This window comes from Gorilla gorilla, chromosome 15 (assembly GCF_029281585.2).
Source record: "Gorilla gorilla gorilla isolate KB3781 chromosome 15, NHGRI_mGorGor1-v2.1_pri, whole genome shotgun sequence".
NCBI classification, from domain to species: domain Eukaryota; kingdom Metazoa; phylum Chordata; class Mammalia; order Primates; family Hominidae; genus Gorilla; species Gorilla gorilla.
In genome coordinates this window covers 67,660,306-67,675,931 of record NC_073239.2, presented here as the reverse complement: position 1 = coordinate 67,675,931, position 15,626 = coordinate 67,660,306, and the positions used below count along the sequence as shown (strand labels likewise).

The following is a 15,626-nucleotide window of genomic DNA, read 5'->3' as shown; positions in this document are numbered from 1 at the left end:
CTCCAGACCTACTAAATCAGAATCTTCATTTTAAAGAGATTCCCCAAGCGATTTGTATAGGATTTAGAGCATTGGGACTCCATTTCTATTATAGAAGGATGACTTTTACACCAGCCACTTTGGGGTCCCCAGATACTGTGGCAGTGCATAGTTTACCTGCAGAATCATGACTTAACCTTGGGCAAGGCCCTGTTTGTGATTTTGGGTGCTTCAAAGATGGCTTTATTTCATGTTGCCATCTTTAGGGGTGGCTCAGACTTTCTTAATTGAGCAGCTCATGAATGAGATATATGCAGTTGGAAACACAAAAACAACCTAAAAGCATGTTAATATGCTGAACACTGAAATGTAGAATTGGAAATGTTGGCCAAACTGACCCATCTCACAAGCCTGTTTTATTTCATTTCAAAGCTTTTATACCAACCTCATACTGCCTTTACGTGGCAGGAACTACCATTATTCCCATTTTATGGATGAGAAAATGGAAGCTTAGCAAACTCAAGGCCACACTGCCAGCTAAGTAGGGAACTTGGGACTAGAGGCTCAGGTTTGTCTGTGTTGCAACACTTCTATCAATTCCTACTTCTGGCAGAACTATCAGTGTTGGTTCAATGGCAACCATGTACACTGCACTCTGAAGAAAGTACTGTGTAAAACATTCCTGCCATCTGTTTGTGGTGGAGTGGTAAGATTTACACAGAAAAGAAGATTAGAAAATCTACATCCATACAGAAGATAATCAAGTGTTGATGGACTCTGTGCTATGAGCACCAAAATAAGATTAGTGTCAAATGCGTAAGGTCCTTAACCTAGCATTCAATATAATTCTGCACTTCATTGAGATTTGTGCAGCCTGTGTGTTTTGTAGTCTTATTTACTGTGCAAAATTATAAGAAGTAATTTTCTAACATGTACTTGATGTCCATTTTCCCCATAATAATAGTTATGTTTTGGCCATAAGACTGGAATTCTCACTTAAATTATGTGAAATGTCTATTATATAATCTCCTGATCAAAAGGTTAAATTTCACCCAGAAGTGCTCTCTATTCTTTGGTTGCTTCACTTGCAAATCAGGAGACATGGCTAGTTTTGACAGACTTTTTTAAAAATTCCATATAAAGTTAAAATTCCAAAGCAGAGAACTGTATAACTAAATCAGTGAAATGTTGTAATGAGTAGGCAACAATGTAAAATAGAGCTGGATACCCTTGTATTAAAATAGTATTTAGTTCTGAAAAATGATTACATGGGATATGCTTTACTAGTTAAGGCAAAGTAGACAGCTCTTAACAGTGCTTACAGCCCAGATGAACATTTACCAATCATTTTTCTTTCCTATTTGGAGGCATATCTGTCTTCAAGATCAAGCAATAAATAAGTACTAACCCTGTGCCAGGTACTAACAGGTTATCTAGTATTTTAATACTATGAACAATAAAAGGGACTCTTTAAAAAGTGTCAATGTCAAAAAAAAAAAGATGTGGCCGTGTTCCAAATTAAAGGAGTCTAAGTAGACATGATAACTAAATGCAGTACCTAATCCTACACTAGATTCTGTGTCGGAGAAGAAAATGTAAAGCAGGTGGTCCCCAGCCTCCTGGGCATTAGGAACCAGGCCACACAGCAGGAGGTGAGCAGCAGGTGACCCAAGCAAAACTTCATCTGTATTTACAGCCATTCCCCGTATCTCCCATTAGCGCATGAGCTCTGCCTCCTGTCTTATCAGCCGTGGCATTAGATTCTCATAGGAGCGCAAACTTATTGTGAACTGCACATGCAAGGGATCTAGGTTGCGCACTCCTTAGGAGAATCTAATTAATGCCTGATGATCTGTCACTGTCTCCCATAACCCCCAGATGGGACCGTCTAGTTGCAGGAAAACAAGCTCAGGGCTCCCTCTAAGTCTACATTATGGTGAATTGTAGATGTTGGGGACCAGTGCTATAAAGGACATTGAAGTTACTGACAAAATTGGAATATGGATAGTAGCTTAGAAAACAGTATTATATCAATATTAAATATACTGAAGTTAGTTACTGCATTTATGTAAAAGTATCTTCTACAAAAGTATACACTGGTGTATTTAGGAATAGAGACTATGATATATGCAACTTAAAAAAAAAATTGATACAGAGTCTTGCTCTGTCACCCAGGCTGGAGTGCAGTAGCGTGATCTTGGCTCACTGCAACCTCCGCCTCCCAGGTTCATGCCATTCTCCTGCCTCAGCCTCCCAAGTAGCTGGGACTACAGGCACCCGCCACCACGCCCGGCTATTTTTTTGTATTTTTAGTAGAGACGGGGTTTCACTGTGTTAGCCAGGATGGTCTCGATCTCCTGACCTCGTGATCCACCTGCCTCAGCCTCCCGAAGTGCTGTTATTATAGGCATGAGCCACCATGCCCGACCGATATATGCAACTTATTCTTAAATGATCCAGAAACAAAATTACCCACGCATGTGCATACACGTGTGAGGGAGAATGTGAGAGAGTGAGAGAAATAAGGCAGTGAAGCAAGGATTATTTGTATTATCATTGTAACCCTATTTGTAAGTTTGAAATGATTTCCAGTTAAAATGTTTGAAGTGTTATGGATAAAAAAATGTACTAGGTGTGGTGTCAAGCACCTTAATCTTCCTTGCCCTTGTAGCTACTCTGAAGAATAGATGGTATTCCGAGTAAAAACTCACTAGAAACCATTTATGCTAGCCTAACCATACACCTATAGTTTATTATGAAAAGTTCAGCACTGGCCAGGCGCAGTGGCTCATGCCTGTAATCTCAGCACTTTGGGAGGCAGAGACAGGTGGATCACAAGATTAGGAGATTTGAGACCATCCTGACTAGCACGGTGAAACCCCGTCTCTACTAAAAATACAAAAATTAGCTGGGCATGGTTGCGCGCGCCTGTAATCCCAGCTACTCAGGAGGCTGAGTCAGGAGAATCGCTTGAACCCGGGAGGCGGAGGTGGCAGTGAGCCAAGATCGCACCATTGCACTCCAGCTTGGATGACAGAATGAGACTCCTTCTCAAAAAAGAAAAAAAAAAAGTACCATATTCAGTGCTGTCTAGTGACAAGTGTGGTCACTCATCTTAGCACTATTTCTCATATCATTCCTTCTTTTGTCCTTGCCCTCTCCCCACCCCTTTGTCCTGATTCCTATGTATTCTCCAGATACTACATGTAAAGTTAACAGTGTCCATGCAAGTCACAGTGGGTATAAGCAAGAACCAGAGGTGGATGTGGGCAGATGGTTGATGTGTATGAAAAGTGGTAGGGTCAGTGTTTGGGAGTAAAGACTTTTTTGAAGTGGAGATGCTAAAGTAGGTTTGTTGGAAATATTTTTTCTTAAATGATGGTCAAAAAGCAGGATACTTAAAATAAGCAATTCTGAGGTAGTTCACATAATGGTGAAGTGGGTAAAAGAAAAAGATCACAAGACATTAGAAAAAAATCAATGATATGAAAGTCCAAGATTTGGGATTGCCTTTCCCTGACCACGCCCCCATCATTTCATCAAATCTGTACTTGCCAAGGTTACCATGAACCTCTTAAAGTTGCCCCACTCCAACCTGCTCTCCCCACACAGCCTCCAAATAGGATTCTTCTAAAATAAGACTGAATGTCACACTACTGTTTAAGAACACCCCATGTCCTCAAGTCTCCATTCTTTTTTAAATCAACAAATAAAAATTGTACATATATATCTTATGCAATGTTTTGAAATACATATACATGGCTGGGCACGGTGGCTCACACCTGTAATCCCAGCACTTTGAGAGGCTGAGGTGGGCGGATCACGAGGTCAGGAGATCGAGACCATTCTGGCTAACATGGCGAAACCCCGTCTCTACTAAAAATACAAAAAAAAATTAGCCGGGCATGGTGGCGGGCACCTGTAGTCCCAGCTACTCAGGAGGCTGAGGCACGAGAATGGTGTGAGCCCGGGAGGCGGAGCTTGCAGTGAGCCGAGATCGCACCACTTGCACTCCAGCCTGGGCAACAGAGCAAGAGTCCATCTCAAAAAAAAAAAAAAAAAAAAAAAAAGAAATGAAATACATATACATTGTGAAATAGCTAAATTGAGCTGATTAACATATATAACCTCACATTCTTATCACTTTTGTGGTGAGAATACTTAAGATTTTAAATTCTTAAGAATACCTTCTGATTAATTCATAAAGTAATAATTAGTGAATTTAGCCATACTAAACTCTGTTTGGCTTCTCAAAGGGCAACAGTATCTCTTGCTATGTTGTCTGTGTATTGAGTAGGAGGAAAAGGCAGGACAAACAGTTGCTTCCAGTTAACCATCCTCCCCTTCCTCCTTAAAAAAAAAAAGGCTGAAATTTGACCATGCATGTTATTACCCAGCTATAAGACTATATTCTCTAGCCTCTTTTGCAGCTAGATATGACCATGTGACTAGGTTTTGGCCACTGATATGCAGGAGGTCTGGGAAGACTTCTTAAAAGAGGGGATAAGCTGGCGTGATGGCATAATCCTATAGTCCCAGCTACTAGGGAGACTGAGGCAGGAATGTCACTTAAGCCCAGGAGTGTGAGACCAGCCTGGGCAGTATAGTGAGATCTTGTCTCTAAAATTTTTTTTTTTTTTAATTTAGCCAGACACAGTGCCTGCAGTCCTAGCTACTCAGGAAGCTAAGGTGGGAGGATCCCTTAAGCTCAGGAGTTTGAGGCTGCAGTAGCTATGATTACTACACTGCACTCCTGCCTGGGCAATAGAGCAAGACCCCATCTCCAAAAATAAAGAGGGGGAATACACCTGTTTTTGTTCCTACTGCCTAGAGTGAAGATGATGATTGAAGATCTAGCAACTATGTTGGACCATAAAGATGAGGGCCATATCCTACAGATGGCAGTGTAGAGAGCTGGAAAGAGCCTATATCTCTGACAAATTCATTTAGCTATCATGTGAGGCCTCAATTAATTCCTTCTGGACTTTACGAAAAAGGAATAAACTTTTAGTTGTTTAAGTAACTATTATTTTGGATTTTCTTATTATATGCAGCCAAACCTTATCCTAATTGAGACCTAGAATTAGTTGGATATCGGGGAAGGATAAAGGGGTCTTGATTTTCCAGCCTGACCCTAGAGAAGATATAAGATGTATGCAATTCTAGAAAAGATGAAGTCCAAGAAAGGTAGAGTTTAGTTCTACGGTTAGTTTCCTGGAGAGAACGGGGCAATTTTCGTGTTCAAACGTGATACATACACCTGGGGAAAGAAAAAGTGGTAGAATCTTGCGGGGGAGAGAAAGCAGCAGCAGTAGCCTGCAGTGGTGGAAGCTAATTAAATGCAGCAATTTTATTTTTGTATTGCTGTCCAGGGTGACAGCCCTTGGATTCCACTTTTCAAGCAGTACTAAATTGGCTGTACTTTGACCCTGAAATAAGACTGCGCTTGTCTTCATTGACCAGAGATAACTGGAGAAGTAAACATGTGGTATTGGGGAGAAGAAACTGACATTACTGCTCCTAAGATTTGCAATAGGTGTCGGAAAATGGGGGCTTTAGAAAAGAAGCCACGAGGTTTTTTGCCCACAGAACAGTATGATCTGGACATAGGCACAAAGAGTTTTCTACAGATTTTCCCATCTACTTAGGAATAGTGATTCACAGTGGAACCTGTAAGAGGAACCCCCAAACATGCAGTAGACTACAAATGAGTATACCTTTGAAGATTTCCTTTGAAAAGATTATTTAAGCTTCTTTATACTTTCCAGAAGTACAAAGTACAAAATTAACTACAGGGTTTTTATTCCATTCCCTTCCCCTAGTTAGACATCTTTTCTCCACCTTAGCCCACAAGGTGATCACTTCACTGGCTGGTAAATTGTCCATTGCAATCTGTAAACGAGCCAAGATTGCTGTGTGCTTTGCTCAGGCCATTCCTCTCACGGCTATGATACCACCGACAGGGAGATATATAATATATATGTAGAGAGAATATATACATTTGTATATTACAGTATAATATATACATTTCCATATTATGTATTTGTATATAATATACAAATTCAAGCCTCATTACTACTGATTTTCCAAGAGATCAATCCCAACCAGTAGGCTATAATGAGAAACAGATTAGACATTCCTTGTTGCAGTCATCTACCTACCTTCCTCCTGGCCACCTCCCTCACTGATTTTAGAACTTGGGTCACTGTCTTTTTCTCACCACTACCTCTATCACTACTCTTAGTGCTTTCAATATCTCATATTTGATATATTTGAATCGTGGAGAGAAAGATGAGACCACACTCTACCTTGTCAATAATTTCACCATCTCTGGTCTTTATTTCAAGCATCTAAGCCTTTGGACATCCATCTTTCTTCTTCTTCACTTCTAAAATTCGTTTCCTCTATCCATTGATCCCACCACTTTTCCACTGTCCATCACTAAGCCTTACACCTACCTCATGTCCTCATGATGTCTTTACTCAGCTTATGTTCCACGATCCATCACTAGAGCCACTTCCCCTGAAACACAATCACTTTGCTTGCCCCTATCTACCTTTATGACATTTACCTATGGCAATCCCAACTTCCCAACCCTCGTTAAACTCAACTCTTTTCCTATTCTGCAATTACACCAAAGCAACTGAAAATGGCCAGAGAAAGACAGTCAGCTGCTCCAACTGGCCTCACTTTAAATTCATAAACACTGATTTCAACATTGCTTAACAATTCCATTATTATTATTTTTTTTTTAAGAGACAGGATTTCATAGTCACCCAGACTGGAGTGCAGTGGAACAATGTTAGCTCACTACAGCCTCAAACTCCTGGGCTCAAGGGATTTTCTTGCCTCAGCCTCCCCAGTAGCTGGGATTACTGGTATGCGCCATGACGCCCAGCTTTTAGAAAGTTTCTCACTATTGGCTGGGCACGATAGCTCACCCATGTAATCCCAGCACTTTGGGAGGCCGAGGCAGGCAGATCACAAGGTCAGGAGTTTGAGACCAGCCTGGCCAATATGGTGAAGCCCCGTCTCTAATAAAAATACTAAAATTCTTAGTGTGGTGTGGTGGCACACGCCTGTAGTCTCAGCTACTTTGGGAGGCTGAGGCAGGAGAATCACTTGAACCCAGGAGGCAGAGGTTGCAGTGAGCAGAGATCGTGCCACGGAGTCCAGTCTGGGCAACAGAGCGAGACTCCATCTCAAAAAGAAAAAAAAAAGTTAGCTGGGTGTGGTGGCGGGCGCCTGTAATCCCAGCTACACAGGAGGCTGAGGCAGAAGAACTGCTTGAACCCAGGAGACAGAGGTTGCAGTGAGCCGAGATCACGCCAGTGCACTTCAGCTTGGGCAAAAGAGCAAGACTCCGTCAGAAAAGAAAAGAAAAAACAGAAAAGAAAAAAGAGGAAAGAAAAGAAAAAAGAACAGCTTCTCACTATCCAAGATAATGGTTCATATGTCCTGTTCAAATCTCCAATACCTCCAATTCGTCTTTACTCTGAGTAAGTTGATTCTCATAAGAGAACTACTCATTTAACCACCACCGACTCTACCCACTTCCTGCATCTCTTAATAATTTGTAATTAATAAACTGCCCTTGCTTCCTAGGCCAAACGCCTTTGTGAACTAGATCCTGTCCCTTCTCACTTTCTCAGGATGTTTTCTTACAATTAGTATCTTACATTATTAGCTTTCCTTTCTCCATTGTTCCCAGTAGCAACTCTCGTTTTCTTCAGAGTGCTTCAAAGGTCCCTAGCAGAAATTGAGCAATTTCACTCATGAGTTCTATTGTCTTGAAATTTGTCTGGGACAGGACAGGACCAGCTATCTATTAAAGTGTCTTCATTAATTATATTTCAGGATCCCACACCATTCTACTTTTTTCCCCCGGTACAAAAAAAAATCATTTCTTGACAAAGAAGACACAAGCAAAATAGGAATAGAAGTTCTTCATTTGTAAACATGACATCATTTACAGTATATCTATTTCTTATCTTCAGGTGGCTATTTCTCATATTTTTTCCTAGAGGGGGTCTTGCTCTGTTACCCAGGCTGGAATGCACTGGCACAATCATAGCTTACTGCAGCTTCAAACTCCTGGGCTCAAGCAATCCTCCCACCTCAGCCTCCCGAATAGCTGGGACTACAGGCATGTGCCACCATGCTTGGCTAATTTTTTTTTTTTTTTTTTTTTTTTTTTTGTAGAGATGCAGCCTCACTGTGTTGTCCAGGCTGGTCTCAAACTCCTGGCCTCAAACATCAGATCATAAATTTAAGAAGTTCTCTAGCTGTCTGTAGCATTTTTGCAAGTCAACTCATTTTTGGCAAAAATGGCAAGAGGATTGGGGGTACATTGGGTAGAGGTTTAGGGGAGGAGCACAGACTAAGCTCGGCAAAGAAGGCAGCAAGAACCCGAGTTTGATGTGGGCAGGTGGTTGATGTGTACGAATTCTTGGTACTATTGCTCCAGGCCTGCCACATTTGTGTATTCTTTTTTGAATATATATTCCTATCTTTTTATCTTTTGTGCAAGTTCTTTTAACATTTGAGCTTAATGGAGAGCTCTTTGTCCAACCACACAGGATTTAAATAATTCCTCTCTTACTTCGAGAGCATTTGCACTTCCAGATTTTGATAGTATGTGATTCCTTTTGGCTCATCTTTCCCTCTGTAGATCTCATGACAATATAATAGTGTCTTTTCTTTGAATTTTGTGAGATGTACTTCTTATAGTCTTGGTCAGCCATTTAACCATGTCTATTTTTTTTCTCTCCCTATTATAACTCTAATTTGGGTCAATTTTCCCAAGCTTCCCATCACTAACTTTTGCCAACAATTACTCTTTGTTAGAATTAAGTAGAGTAGCAGTTCCCTATTTGTTGCTTCTGTCTTCCAGGAGATAAACCTATCAAGACAGTAAATAAACGTATTAACACTTGGTGAACATTTATTCTGGTCATTTCACATGGACCAAGCATATCAGTACCATTATATTATTAAAATTCAGAGAACATTGTGGTATAAGTATTTATATATTTTTCCTATGAAGAAATGGAGATTCAAAGAGATAAAATAACTTAATTTGTAACTTACTTGATCATCTCATATACAATGTATAATACTAGAAACTGGAAATAGACAAAGTCCTTGTTTCAGGGAGCTTTCAATACTATGGGAAAGGCAGACCAACTAGCAAAGAAGTTAGCTTCGCCAGAACTGAATGTACCGAGAGTTGAAGATGGGTGCTCCCAATAATATTAGAATATATTCAGATAAATTCATGCTACCTGGCAACACAATAGAAATCTACTATAAGTTTGATGATTGAGACAGATAGGAAACAAACTAAAAGCACATTGGAGAGAAGAACATAATGACTAGAAAAAAAGCAGCAGAAAGCTTTACCATACTACAGACCAAGTCAATAATTTATCAATATTCAGCTTTTTAGTATGAGAGGATTTACAGGGACAACTATAAGTAGCATAGTGGTTAAGAGTATAAAGTCAGAGAAAGAAAGAGCTCTGTACAAATTCTGACTGTGCTACCTACTAACTGTATAGATTTGAAAACAAAACAAACAAACAAAAAACTTAATATTTAACCCCTGGCTTTGATTGACTGCATTTGTAAGACAAGGATGATAATGCTAATCTTGTGGGACTTGTGAGGTCATAGTAAATATATGCTAGTAGTTCTCAAAGTGTAGTCCATGGAACCTAGGAATCTAAGACCCATTTCAGTAGGTCCATAAGATTAATTTCATTAGAATGCATTATTTAGCCAGGCACTGTGGTTCAGGCCTGTAATCCCAGCACTTTGGGAGGCCGAGGCAGGAAGATCACTTGAGGCCAGGAGTTCAAGACCAGCCTGGGAAACATAGGGAGACCCCGTCTCTACCAAAAAGATATTTTAAAAAAATTAGCTGGGTGTGGTGGCACACTCCTGTGGTCCCAGCTATTCAAGAGGCTGAGACAGGAAGATTTTTTCTGTCTCATAGCAAGCTATGATCACACCACTGCATTCTAGCCTGGGTGAGAGCAAGATACTGTCACTAAGAAAAAAAATAAAAATAAAGATTAAAAAAATGCATTATTTGCCTTTTTCACTATGCTCACATTTGCACTGATTGTACAAAAACAATAGTGGGTAAAACTGGTGGTATCTTAGTATGCATCAAAACAATGGCACCAAATTATACGAACAGTAATGGTATTTTCCTCCACTACACACTCTTGATCGAGGCAGCAAGGGGAGTAGGGGAAAGGAAGCCAGTTTCACTTAAGAATTTTCTCGATGCAGCCGGGCACGGTGGCTCATGCCCGTAATCCCAGCACTTTGGGAGGCTGAGGTGGGCAGATCACCTGAGGTCAAGAGATCAAGATCATCCTGGCCAACATGGTGAAACCCCATCTCTACTGAAAATAGAAAAATTAGCTGGGCATGGTGGCGTGCATCTGTATTTCCAGCTACTTGGGAGGCTGAGGCAAGAGAATCACTTGAACCCGGGAGGCTGAGGTTGCAGTGAGCTGAGATCGCGCCACTACCCTCCAGCCTGGAGACAGACTGAGACTCCATGTCAAAAAAACAAAAATAAAAAAAAGAATTTTCTTGATGAAGCAGTAAAAAAAAAAAAAAAAAAAAAAAGTTAATTTTATATAATCTTGACCCTTCCATATACATATTTTGAATATTCAATGCAATGAAATAGGGAGTACACCTAAAGCGCTTTTGCTCCATACCAAAGTATACGCTTGTCTCAAAGGAAAAGCACTTATGTGATTCTTTGAGTGTGCTAAACTAGCTGCTGTTTTCATGGAACACCATTTTTACATGAAAGAGTGATGAAGAGACAAACCCTAGTTATTCAGACTTTAATATCCAGATAGCATTTTCTTGAAAATGAATGAAATGATTCTATAATTTCAAGGATGATTGACTACATGCTCAAAGCTTTCAAGAAAAAAATTAGAATTTTGAGGCCGGGCACCAGTGGCTCACACCTATAATCCCAGCACTTTGGGAGGCTGAGGCGGGTGGATCACTTGAGGTCAGGAGTTCGAGACCAGCCTGGCTAACATGGAGAAAGCCCATCTCTACAAAAATACAAAAAAATTAGCTGGGCGTGGTGGTGCATGCCTGTAATCCCAGCTACTCGGGAGGCTGAGACAGGAGAATCACTTGAACCCAGGAGGCAGAGGTTGCAATGAGCCAAGATCATGCCATTGTACTCCAGCCTGGGCAACAGAGTGAGACTTCATCTTAAAAAAAAAAATTTGTATTTTGAAATCGTGTGTCTGCCACTGTGGCCTTGACAGTTTTCCAATATTTAAAGACTTTTCAGGTTAAAAATCAGTGGTGATATTTATGAATATAATTTTAAAATATTGTATAATTGTATGAATCAATGAGAGGATATATATAACCCAGTAACCAATATTTTCCATATGACCAATGCTTGATGTTACAAAATCATGCATGGATGAAAGATCCATTCAAAGTCCAAGATGGACCAATGGATTCTAATATTAAGAGTAGAGGCCGGGCACAGTGACTCAGGCCTGTAATCCCAGCACTTTGGGAGGTTGAGGTGAGTAGATCATGAGATCAGGAGATCGAGACCAGCCTGGCCAATATGGTGAAACCCTGTCTCTATAAAACTACAAAAAAGTTAGCTGGGTGTGGTGGTGCACACCTGTAATCCAAACTACTCGGGAGGCTGAGGCAGGAGAATCGCTTGAACCCGGGAGGTGGAGATTGCAGTGAGCCGAGATCGTGCCACTACTCTCCAGACTGGCAACAGAGTGAGAATCCGTCTCAAAAAAAAAAAAAAAAAAAAAAAAGTACAAAATATGATTTCAGATTCTACATTTCAACTTACCTCTAAGAAACTACTACTTGTTTGATTTGGTTTAGTATCACTGAAGACTATCTATATCAAAAAAGATTAAAATACTTTTCCCTTTTCTAACTACAGTACTTGCCTCTGTGAGATCAGGTTTTTTTCCATATACTTCAACCAAAATGATACATGACAAAACAGAACAAATGCAGAAACAAATGGGATAATTCAGCTACTCTCTATTAAGCCAGACATTTAAGAGATTTCTTCACAGCTCTTCTCAAATACTTTGTTTTGGAATATATGTTTATTTCTCATGAAAGTATGTTATGGTGTTAAACATGAAATAGGCTTATTTTCAGTATTTTAAAATATATAAATACTTTAAAGTTTTTCCCTTCTAACATGATCAATGTTGCTAGATATAATTCACATAAGCAAAATCTCTGAGGTCCTCAATAGTTTATAAGAATACAAATTAATCCTAAGACCAAAAATTTTGAGAACCATTACTATATATTCACATATAATTACATATACAGTTACTATATATATATGATATTTAGTATATATACAGACAAATCCAATCTTTGGTCAACCTAGTATTAGTTGATCCATTTTTCACCAAAAATTACCTTTTTGTAGTACCTTAAAACCATTGTTTAAAATATAAATCCCACTCACTTTTCAGCAGCTAGAGAAATAGATACATTATGTACAGAGAAACAAAAGTAAAGATGACAGATTTTTCATCAGAAAGAATGCAAGAAAATATTGCATCTATAAAGTACTGAAGGAAATGAAACTACTAGCCTCAAATTCTTTACCCAATGAAGATATCTTCAAAAAATGAAGGTGAAATAGGAACTTTCAGACATAAGCTGAAATATTACATTGCTAGTAGACCTCCACTATAAGTGTTTAAAAAAATTACAGAGTGATACCAATTAGAAATGTGAATCTAAAGAAACATCCACACACACACTCACACACACACACACACTCACACACACAAACACACACACACTCAAGAAATGCCAACTATCTTGGCAAATGTATTAGTTTTCTCTTGGTGCTGCAACAAATTACCAAGAACTTAGTCATTTAAAAATACAGATTTATTATTTTATAGTACTGCAGGCTCGAAGTTTAACATTTCATTGAGAAAGATACGCGCGTGCACGCGCACGCGCACACACACACACACACCCCCAAGATGTCAGCAAGGTACATTCGTTTCTACTTCTTTGTCTTTTCTAGCTTCTGGAGGTCACTTACACTTTTTGGCTCATGGCCTCCTTTTTCCATCTTTAGAAGTCAACAACATTATATTTCTGACCCTTTTTCCATAGTGACCTCTCCCTCTGATTAGAGCTGGGAAAGGTTCTCTGCTGTTAACATGCTGGAAAGATGCTCTGAGGACCCCTCAGAGACTGTTTTCGGTGTACGCGGGCACCCAAGTCCCCGGCCTCCTTGGCACTGGGCTTTGGCTGCGCACCTGGAAGGTGGCTCCCTGCCCTGGGGTTAGGTTTCAAATGCGTTGTCCAGGGAAATCCTCACCAAGGAGCGGACCTTCGAGTGAAGGCCCGAAGGATGGAAAGCAGCGAGTTGTGCAGCTTCAGAACTTGATAATGATGTTCCAAAAGCAACCTGCCTCTCCACTGAAAGCCGTGACTGAAAGCGGAAGGCCCCTGTCATCACTCTTCCCTCAGAGTCAAGGGAAGAAACAGCCACCCTTGGAGAGAGGACATTCGACTGTTGCTACCCAGGTTGCCACTTTAAAACTCTCCATGGCATTAAAGACTTGGACCGCTATCTCAGAATCCACAACGGGTGACAAACCGCTCAAGTGTGAGTTCTGTGACAAGTGCTTCAGCGGAAGGACAACCTGACCATGCACATGTGATGCCGCACGAGTGTCACCTGTGTGACTATGCTGCCGTGGACAGCAGTAGCCTCAAGAAACACCTACGGATCCACTCGGACGAGCAGCCATACAAATGCCAGCTCTGCCCCTATGTCAGCCGCAACTCCAGCCAGCTCACCGTCCACCTGCGATCCCACACTGGAGATACCTCCTTCCAGTGCTGGCTCTGTAGCGCCAAGTTCAAAATCAGCTCAGACTTGAAAAGGCACATGATCGTGCACTGGGGGAGAAGCCTTTCGAGTGCGAGTTCTGCAGCGACTTCTGCTGCACCATGAAGGCGAATCTCAAATCGCACATCCGCATCAAGCACACCTTCAAGTGTCTGCACTGTGCCTTCCAGGGCCAGGATGGGCTGACTTCCTGGAGCATAGCTGGTTGCACCAGGCCGACCACCCAGAGAAGTGTCCTGAGTGCAACTCCTGTTCCAGCGCAGCCGCCCTGTGCATACACAGCGGAGTCCACTCTAAGGACTGAAACTTCAAGTGTGACTTCTGCAGCTTCGACGCGAAGTGGCCCAGCAGCCTGGCCAAGCGCATCGACAGGGTGCACAACGATGAGGCCAAGACAGAGAACTGGGCCCCTCCGGGCAAGGAAGGGCTCAGAGAGCAGCTCCCAACACGTGGCCGAGATCGTGAGGCAGAGGGCCTTTCGCTGTGAGACCTGCGGCGCCGCCTTTGTCAGGGATGACTCTGAGATGCCACAAGCAGCAGCACAGTGATCAGAGTGAGAACAAGGACTCAGACTTGGTCGCCTTCCCACCTGCAAGCTGTGCCTCGGGACAGCTCAGCACCATGGTCTCCGTGGGGCAGTTCAAGCCTTCCCTGGAGCCCAGCCAAGACCTCTAGCTCAGAGGAAAAGGATCGTCAGCTGTCAAGATTTCTGACAAATGCTGTTGCCCACCCCTCCAAAAGGTGAAGCCAGTGAGACAGGCTTTGGGCACCACTTCCAGGGCTGGCTGCTCCAACTTCACAGGCCTCCAGAGGCGATGGCTGAGACGACAATGATGAAAGCAAAGCAGTACTATGGAGACACTTCTTGCATTTGTCTCTTCCCTCCAAGGACAATCTGAGCAAGTCATCTTAGTCATTCAAACGTAGGGTCTGCTGAGCCCTGCTCTATCCAATGCGGATAGCCTCTATGTAACAGATTCCAATTTTAAAACTGATCCATCTCTGATGGAATTATTAAACCAGTTAGACGATATAGAAAACTAAAACTAATCTCTATAGTGGGACAGGTTAAAGTGAAGAAGGTGTACATGAAGAGTCTGGGATTGCTGGAAAACTTCTATTTCATAACCTGGATGATCGTTCTAAGAGTGTTTGCCTTATATGTTTGTGTGGTTTCTTCTACCTGTTGTCTTGCAATAAAAAGGCAGACTCATAGGTTAAAACAAAAACAAAAACAAAAAAACTCAGGTGATTAGACTGGACCCACCTGGACAACCTAGGCTTCATCTAAATATCCATCTAAGTTTCCTTAACCTGAATCATGTCTGCAAAATCCCTTTTGTCAACTGAAATAACATACTCACAAGCTCTAAAGATTCAGACATGGAAATCTTTGTGTGATATTTAATTTGCCTGCCACAGATGTAGAAGAATTGAACACTGACAACAAACTTGATAGTTATAAAGCATTCCACTCAACAGCAGCAGAATACACATTCTTTTTAAGAACACATGGAAAATTAACAAAGATCAGCCATGTTCGGGGGTATAAAACAAGTTTCAATACATTTTAAAGGATCCTAGGTGCTGGAGGTGGCCAAGATGGTTGACTAGAAGCAGGTAATATACGTAGCTCTCATGGAGAGGAACAGAAAGGGCAAGTAAATACAGCACCTTCAACTGAAACGTCTAGTTACTCACATTGGGACTA

General features: G+C 41.3%; 1 pseudogene; it reads left to right on the top strand.

The window, feature by feature from the left end:
• The first annotated feature begins 5,462 nt into the window (after positions 1–5,462).
• LOC101147916 (zinc finger protein 64-like) lies at positions 5,463–14,590 on the top strand (annotated as a pseudogene).
• The last annotated feature ends 1,036 nt before the right edge of the window (positions 14,591–15,626 follow it).